Source organism: Vicugna pacos, chromosome 14, assembly GCF_048564905.1.
Source record: "Vicugna pacos chromosome 14, VicPac4, whole genome shotgun sequence".
NCBI lineage: Eukaryota > Metazoa > Chordata > Mammalia > Artiodactyla > Camelidae > Vicugna > Vicugna pacos.
This window is the reverse complement of record NC_133000.1, coordinates 50,351,777-50,360,869: the sequence shown is the minus strand read 5'-3', so window position 1 is coordinate 50,360,869 and position 9,093 is coordinate 50,351,777. Positions and strand designations below refer to the sequence as shown.

General features: G+C 40.0%; 1 long non-coding RNA gene across 1 annotated transcript; it reads left to right on the top strand.

Annotated features, from left to right (window-relative positions):
* The first annotated feature begins 602 nt into the window (after positions 1-602).
* On the top strand, positions 603-7,682 carry LOC140685528 (uncharacterized). Its single transcript, XR_012058782.1, has 3 exons — positions 603-801; positions 2,297-2,574; positions 7,234-7,682. It is a non-coding gene; the product is annotated as an uncharacterized lncRNA (long non-coding RNA).
* Positions 7,683-9,093: the final 1,411 nt, after the last annotated feature.

The window sequence follows — 9,093 nt, the reverse complement described above, 5'->3', positions numbered from 1 at the left end:
GAGTTAAAAATCACAGGGCAGGAGAGATTTTTTTTCTGTTTTTCTCACTGCCACACTCCTTATGCCTGGTAGACAGTAGGTGTTCAATAAATAATTGTTGAATAAGTGTGAGGGACAGGGAAGACAAGGTTCTGTGGCCGAGAATAGGTTCTTGTCTCCGGACAGGAAAGAATTCAAGAGGAAGACATAGTACGGTGGAAGTAAGTTTATTCAGGGATATACACACTCCACAGACAGCGTGATCTGTCTCAGACAGGAGAGTGGCCCTAACAGATACACATTCCATAGACAGTATGCGGTCTGTCTCACTCAGAAGGGAAAACGGCCGCTAGGTGTGGTAGGTGGTTAGTTTTTACAGGCTGGGTAACTTCATATGCTAACAAGCTGGAGGATTATTCCAACTATGTTGGGGAAGGGGTGGGGATTTCCAGGAATTAGAGCCCTGCCCACTTTGGCCTTTTCCGGTCAGCATGAGAACTGTCATGGCGCCTGTGGGTGTGTCATTAGCATTCTGGTGCATTACAATGAGCGTATAATGAGGCTCAAGGTCTCCTGGGAGTTGAATCTTCTGCCATCTTGGTTCTAACCAGTTTGTCCGCAATCACTGTGTCATTCCTTCAAAGGTTGTGCCTTGCCGCGTTCCCTGCTGTCTCAGTTCTAGAAAGTTACTAAGATAGTGAAGCTCGGTTATCAGAACTAAAAGGTCACATCTACCTAATCAGCAGGACTTGTTGCCAAGTCAAGAAACCCTGTCCTATGGGGACGTCTGCCTGAAAGTCAAAGGGAAGCCTTGGAATTCAGGTGAGGTGAGACCTGCAGGTGGGAGTCAAATGACTTGACTACAGTGGGGGAGAAAGGACTAGGGGAAAAGAAAAGAAAACAAAACAAAACAAAAAGTCAAGCCCATATCTTTCTCAGTCTTACCTCACTTTGCTTCATAAAATCCTACCTGTCCATTCCAGCTGCCTATAACGCTTTTCTACCTGCAACCTCTGTCCTGGATCACTGAGCACCAGGCATCCCGGTGCATTTCCAACTGGCCTCTGAAAACATTTTCTTCAGGTATCCAGATCATGGTTCTCCCTCAAAGCTCACTTTGGAGAAAGAGTCCTAGCTCTGGGTTCTGGCTGGTTCCCCCAGAATTCAGTCTGTGTTTCTGTGGCCTCAAGTTTCTGGTGGTCCTTTCATTGATATGAAACCCAAATTCATAACCTGATTTTCTTTTGATACAAAGCATTGCCATCACTGAAAAGGAGATATCAAAATGCACCATTAACTCTCCCTGGCAGATAGGAACGTCCATATTGACTCCCCCTTCCCTAGAACTGGACCCTTCATGTGTGAACTTCCAGAAGATTGGGCCCCAAAGTTTCATCCTCAGTTTTTACTGTCTCCTCTCCATGTCATTGATCTCTCTCCCCTCGTTCCATCCCTAGAGCTTAGCAGGAATTGCCATCTTGTTTCAGGGCCAGATTGACCGTTTATGGCATGCAAGTGATGTCTTTGTCTTGATAACTTTCTCCAAATATGAGCTCTGGAAAGTTGCTTTGCTTCCAGAACCTCTTAACTCAGGATAAGACATGGGTCCTACAGACCATTAGAAAGCTTCGGACTTGGGTATAAGGAAACTACTCATAAGCTGCTCTAGTTATTGAAAATAGCAAAATAAAGGTCTTTCTGGTGTTTTAGTATATCTGTCTCCAAATACCAAGAAAATAATGTATCAACTGAGCTAGACAAATGAGTTGGTTAACAGTGTTCTGAAAGGAGACAACACTTAACCAGCAGTCATCTTCTGTACAGTGGGGGAAAAAAAGCCATAATTAGTACAGAGGACTTGCATTTATCTTTCTGTTGTGAGCTGAGCTTAATCAAAATATCCACTGGTCGTAACCATCCAACATAAAATAATTAAGAGTAAAAGCAAGCATTATCTATCTTTAATACCTGGTACAGAATGCAAATACCCCTCAAATATTTACTGACGCTTAAAAGTCAAATTAATCATAGCAATTTCCCATAGTAGCTCAGAGTATGTCAGAGCAAAGGGCAGCAGAACATTTAATTACATTCTAAAATATGGATAAAGGGAAACACTAAAAAAAGTGGATTTGGAGACAGCAACAAAAGTCAGATGTCATCAGTAAGATTACCTTTTGAATTTGATTTAATGTAGGGCAAAAAGATTAGTAAAGCTTTTATCCTAACTATATTTTTGTACAGAGGACACTGACACTTTTTGTCCCTCAGAAAATTACCAAATGTGAGAATACAAATGCTAATAAAAAGCTTTCAGCTTCCTTTCAGATCCTGGCACATACTCTAGAGTTCACGCTGTGGTCATCAAGAGAAATCTATGGAAAATAAAGCTGCACAGAACTGCAGATCATCAGCTAGCTTAACCTTGTCAAGCAGGGATGAGACCAAAAGTGCCATGTGACAGACTGACAGAAAAGAAAGCTAGTGAAGAAAACACGCTAAGGAAGGGATGGTAAGAAAGTGAATGAGGTCTGTACTCTACCATGGCCAAGGTCAGAGAAAACTGATACACGTATTATACGTTCTGGCCAACGGGTAAGTTCCAGCAGTCTTTTTTAACTTTTCCACAACCCTGTATACACAATCTTGATGATGGGCAATGAGGGTCATCTGGAGTGATGACATTTCTAATTGTACAAATTATATTCCTGATGTCCTAATACCAAGGTTATTACAGTTCAAACATTGTATGGTGGACCATGTAAGATCATAAATTACAGAAAAAAGAACTACAGTAATTTTTAATTTCCTAGGATTTTTATTATAGTCTTAAGTTATAGTAAAATATGCATAATATAAAGTATACTGTTTTAACCATTTTCCAGTAGTGTTAAGTACATTCACACTGATGTATAACCAATTTCCAGAATTCTTCTCATCTTGCAAAAATCTGAAACTCTGTTTCTATACCCATTAAACAACAAATCCCTCCCCCAGCCTCTGGCAACCACCATTCTACCTTCGATCTCTATTAATTTTGAATACTCTAGGTACTTTACAGAAGTAAAATCATACAGTATTTGTCTTTTTGTGACTGGCTTATTTCACTTAGCCTAATATTCTCAGTGTTCATCCATGTTGCATATGTTTCAGAATTTCCTTCCCTTTTAAAGCTGAATGATCTATCGTATATAAAGATGACTTTTTGTTTGTCTGCTCATCCATCGGTGGACACTTGGGCTGCTTCCACATTTTGGCTGTTGTGAACAATGCTGCTATAATCTAGACTTTCTGTCTTAACTATGTTTAGCTGTGCCTCAGACCTGCATTCATGAAAAAACTGCTGTATCAAGTCACTCACACACCTGCTGGATGAGAAGACTGACCACAAAAATGTGATGTCTTTTGCTAAAACTTTAAGTTTTTGAACCTATGCAACTCTGTCCCTGTCCTTCCTACCTTCTGATGTTTTAATACGTACCTGTAAGACACCTGTAAAAACCTTAGAGAAGAGGCATAATGTGAACTTTGAAAAATTATATCCCACCTTGGGAGAAGAGGGAATAAGTCAAAATCTGGGGTGAGGGGCCCACATGTGTGGCTTAAAGAAGCTCCAACATCATCCTGACTTTTTTTGACGTATAGTTGATTTACAATGTCATATTAGTCTCTGGTGTACAGCATAGTGATTCAGATATACACATATATATATATTCATTTTCACATTTTTTCATTGTAGGTTACACAAGATACTGAATATAGTTTCCTATGCTATACAGTAGGACCTTGTTGGTTGTCTATTTTATATACAGTAGTTAGTAACAGCTAATTCCAAACTCACAATTTAGCCCTCTTCCCCTGGTAACCAAAAGTTTTTCTATGTCTGTGAGTCTGCTTCTGGGTTGCATAGGTTCAAAAACAATGTTTTAAGCAAAAGACATCACATTTTTGTGGTCAGTCTTCTCATTTTGTAAATAAGTTCATTTGTGTCTTTTTTTTTTTTTTAAGATTCCACATATGTGATATCATATAGTATTTGTCTCTCTGGCTTACCTCACTTAGTATGATAATCTCTAGGTTCATCCAGTTTGCTGCAAATGATATCACTTCACTCTTTATTGGCTGAGTAATATTCCATTGTATATGTATCCATCACATTGTCTTTATCCAGTCATCTGTCTGTGGACATTGAGGTTGCCTCCATGTCTTTGCTATTGTAAATAGTGCTGCTATGAACATTGGTGTGCATGTATCTTTTCAAATTAGTTTCCTCTGGATATATGCCCAGGAGTGGCTAATATGGTAACTATTTTTAGTTTAAGGAATCTCTACACTTTTTTCCATAGTTGACATGTAACTTCTTGAGACCTATACCAGTAACTCCCTGGCCTTAAGATTTCACTGCCCAGTAAAATGTGAAAAAATAAATAAATAAATAAATCCTAAAAGAAAAACATTGAAAATTAAGTAGTTTGGGATTTAAGACTTTTTTTTAAGTCTAAAAGCTTTAACTTGATGAAAAACTCACTTCTTTACTAGAACAAATAAGAACTATCTCAAGCACACCACACAGGAACCATTTGACCCCTATGGTCTATAAGGTACAATTAGCACCTCACTGGTTACTAGCCAAGCTTCCTTCCTTCCTGCCACATGATCTCCACCACGCCCCAGAGGAAGGACAGGAGTTGTAAGATCCATTTCAAGGGTAAGAAAACTCATGCTCAGTGGGTAAATGAGCTGCCATAGGCAACATGATCAGGAAATGGCAAAAATCAAATGTAGAATCCTAGACTTTTCCATGGAACACAGAACTGAGAGTGTTTAGAAACTTTTACAACAATTTACAGGGTGGGGTGTAGCTCAGCGGTGGAGTGCTGCCTGGTGTTGCATGAGGTCCTGGGTTCATTCCCCAGTATCTCCATTAAAATAAACAAACCTAATTACTCCCCCACAAAAAATAAATAATTTAAAAAGTAAATTCTATTATACCTAAAAAAATAAATTTTGTGTCTTGGGAGTTTCTATTTCATTTTTCTCATTATTCATTTTGCTGTATTCTAAAAAGTATCAGCTCACAAAACTTTGAAAATTAAAGAAAACGAAATTATTCCTTGACCACAGAAAGTCCGAGAAGCATTGTTGGACTCAAACTGCTCTCAAAGGCAAATCAATCCTTACACGGGTGAAAATAAATAAGCATCAGAAATTCCACTCACCATCGCAAAATATTTTATAAGTAATAAAGAGATGCAAATATTCACAAAATATGAGAATTTTTTAACCAGCTTATGAAAACAGCACATAATACACAAAGAGGTAAAGACTTTAAAACAGCAGATATCAGGGACAGAATCTGAAAGTGAAGGTTAAATGTCACCAGCAAGGACACAGGATGGGTTCAACATGGCATAGTTCATTCATCGCACACAGAAGAAACCACAGCCTTGCCCAACCACAGCCCCCGTGCCAACCATTCCTTAGGTCACTGGCCCTCCCTGCCAGAGAGAACACCCTGGGCCTTCTCATCACCTTGGGTCACTTCACAGGTCAGGAATAAATGGCCAAAGAAGTGTCTTTGGCACCCAGCTGAATGATCTCATCATCTGCGTACTGCAGTCCTATAGCGTTGTTTTTTTTTTCTTTTTAATAAATTGGGAGATGGTGGGTAGAGTACTCAGTGGTAGAGTGCATGCTTAGCATGAATGAAGTCGTGGATTCAATCCCCAGTACCTCCATTAAAAATATATTTTTTTTTCAGGTTCAATACAATGTATAGCATTAAAACCAGATTCTTCTTTGAGGTAATAAGCTATATTCTACAAGTTTCTATCTCTGATAAGTTGATCCTTTAAAGCTATGAAGTTTATAACAGAACTACTGTGAACATTCTTATAAACATAAATTGTTTTGCATTCAGGTTTCTTTCCATTGCCTTAATTTTCAGGTAACTATACTCCTTTTTTTCCATCCCAAGTAGCAATTTACCGTCCTTGATACTTACATACCCAAATAATTGCAGATGGTTATCGAGGCCTATCTTTGCTGTCTCTAAGCCAAGGTGAACCTATTTAATTCCCTTAACCTGTCCTCCTCAGTCAGTCCTTCCAACCCCTTCAATCATCATCCTGATTCCTCGTCTGAACTTTTTCCAAGAAAATGTCTACATCTTTCCTGGTCTCAGGCTCCCAGAACAAATGTGGTTTTCAGGTGCCACTTCATCAGAATCACTTCCCTACCCCAAGGTAAATCTCTTGAATTCTTCACATCCCTTTGGTCTTTCTTCCCCCTTCCTATACCCAGTGTGGGTCCAAGGTATTTCACTGCCTAAGGCAAAAGGAGGCTCCTTTTCTTTTATGCCATGTAATTGGATTCATTTCAGAAAGTTTCTCACTCCCCACTTTGCTCCTGAATTATAGATAGGCTTCTAAACTACTTGGTTGCAAGACGTCATAAATAAATCCAAGGTCTTGCAGTATTTGGAAAGGTCATGAGCTCTAGGAGGCAGACTAGAGGACTCTGATAATTCAACTTCATTTCTAAAAGCCTCAGTTTCCTCATTTTTAAAACTGGCTAAAATGACAATTTTAAAATATACGTAAAATATATGTAAAAATAAGGAAATTATACGAAATTATTTGTAACAGGTAAGAAATTATTTAAAGTACATTTTCTTTGTTTTTTTAATAATAATTTTTGTTTGTTAGGGAAAAAGTAAGGCCACAAAGTGACTTAGCAAAAGTAAACACTGCACTTGGAAGACATGCTACCAGTAATCAAGACTGTATGCTTTCTCTCTCAGAAGTCTTCAAAATCATAAAAGATATGCTGTTTAAATATACACTGGCCAGCTCTAGTCCTATCAGGGAAGAGGAATTCACCCACTCCTCAGTCTGTGTTGTTTCTTCCATTTCTCCCAAAGAGCAGCCTTTGTGTACCCATGAAATTTCGTTTTCAAAAACCACATTACAAAAGCTACTTTTTCAGTCAGGGTCTAAAGGGAAAGAAATTTAAAGTATACAGATTATCAGACTCATTTAAAAAGTTAATTTTTTCTGCAGAAAAAATTTTAAATAAAGGCATTTGCTATAGCCAGCTTTTAAAGTCAGACCATTTTACTGAACTTAATGTTGAACACTCAGCCTTTGTTCAAGAGTAAAAGCATTTCGTTTCTACGTCTTTTCCTCCACATTCTTCCCCACCTCAAACACTCTAGTCATTAGCATTATCAGCCTACTGGCAATTCCTTTGTAGCCTCCCACAGGATGAAGACCACAGTCATCACTAAAGCCCCGCTCACCTCTCACACCCACTGGATGCTGGATGCTGGATGCTGGATGCTGGATGCTGGATGCTGGATGCTGGATGCTGGATGCTGGATGCTGACCATGCTGACTGCTGAGCCGGCTCCAGCCGGAAACGCTCACGCCCCATTTATTGGGTGTGTTGATGGCCAACAGTTCTCAGCTGCCTCTGTCTCCAGTAATTGCCTTGCATTGAAGACAGCATCCTCACCCAAGGGTTACCACCCCACTCACCTGCATCCAATGATTGGTCAGTTAGACATGTTAAAGGCTTAGAACTGGCTGAGGCCTTTTTAGCAAGCCTCTGTAGTTCAGCTTCTCCCAGGGCCCAATCCTGCTTCCTTCATCCCCCCTAGATGTTGAACTCACACACTTTCCAATAAAATTTCTGCACTTGAATCTCTGTCTTGGATTCTGCTTTCCAGGAACCCAGCGCGCTCCAAGGAAACAGACTCTGAAGTGCGATTTTGCTAAAGGATGAACAGCTGGGCTACCAGCCATAAAGCCCGCCTCACTGTGGGTAGGAGGAGCAGAGAGAGCTCCTTGCACAGGTAGCAGTGCAATTATTAAAACTTTCACCAGTGGAGATCTGGGCCTGTGTTCCATGGAAGGGAGCGCATGGGCTGATGCTGCGTATCAGACATTCGGATGCATGTTGCTGGGATCAACAGATGCTCTGGGGAAAGACAATGAATTCTTGAGAGTGGCTGATCACCAGTTAAAGTGTAAGTGTTCACGTTAGGAGCCTCCTTAAGCTGTATGCAAAGAGATGCCCACATTTTACAACCAGAAGGCAAGAAAAATTTAGGATTAGACCCAGGACTTAATTTAAGAATAACAGAGCTCCAGGAGAGGCTGTAATTTCAACCTTGATCCTTTCATTATTCCAAGGTCAGGGCTCTGATTCAGAAGTAGTGGGAACATAAGAGATGGGGTGGAGATATCTGAAGCGATGCATTAAGAAATGTTAAAAATTCTCCGATTTTCCTGAGCCTTCTGGGCCTGCAGAAGGGGTCCACTCCTCCCTGTTAAAGACTAGTGTCAGTGCAAATACTCATGAACTACCTATAATAAAGAATAGAAGAGAGTTTTGTTCAAGACAAGATAAAGACTGTAGCTCAGTAGACAGAGATTCAAGAAGCACCTGAATTGTGTTCCGCTGGACTACAAGATGGGGGAGGCCTATACGGGCAAAAACTGCAAAGTTATATAAGTTGTTTGTCAAGAATTAGCATTGGAGCTGGCAAGTAAGTATTCTTGCTTGTTAAGCAACAATTGGTTGCAGCGGAAGGGAAGCGGCTCAGTGGTAGAGCACATGCATGAGGTTCAATCGCCAGTACCTCCATTAAAATAAATGAGTAAGTAAATACCTAGTTGGGGTCTGAGACAAGGGGAGACCTTGAGACCAGAAGGTTGCAGCTGGTAGCAGATAATTGTTTTAAGAATGGCTGGTGGTGTCCTTGAATTTGGTACAGTTCAAAAACTTCAAGTTCTTAGTGATGCTGGAACATATCTGAAACCACATCTATAATGGTCATGTGGCTCCATTTTGGATGTTTGAACCACAGTTACTCCATTCGATTTTTCAATAATCTTAAATATGTCATCACTAGTGACAGACCTAAAAATGAAGGGACTTCTGTCTTAAACAAGATCACACACACACACACACAGAGCACTGTTGATCTACTCCCACCTCCTGGCCACAACACAATAACTAGGAATAAGTCAAAATGAAATCCTGCTGAAGAAGTATTGGATCTGCTAACAAAGCAAAGAGATTATGCCTTAATATTGCCACAGGGCCCCA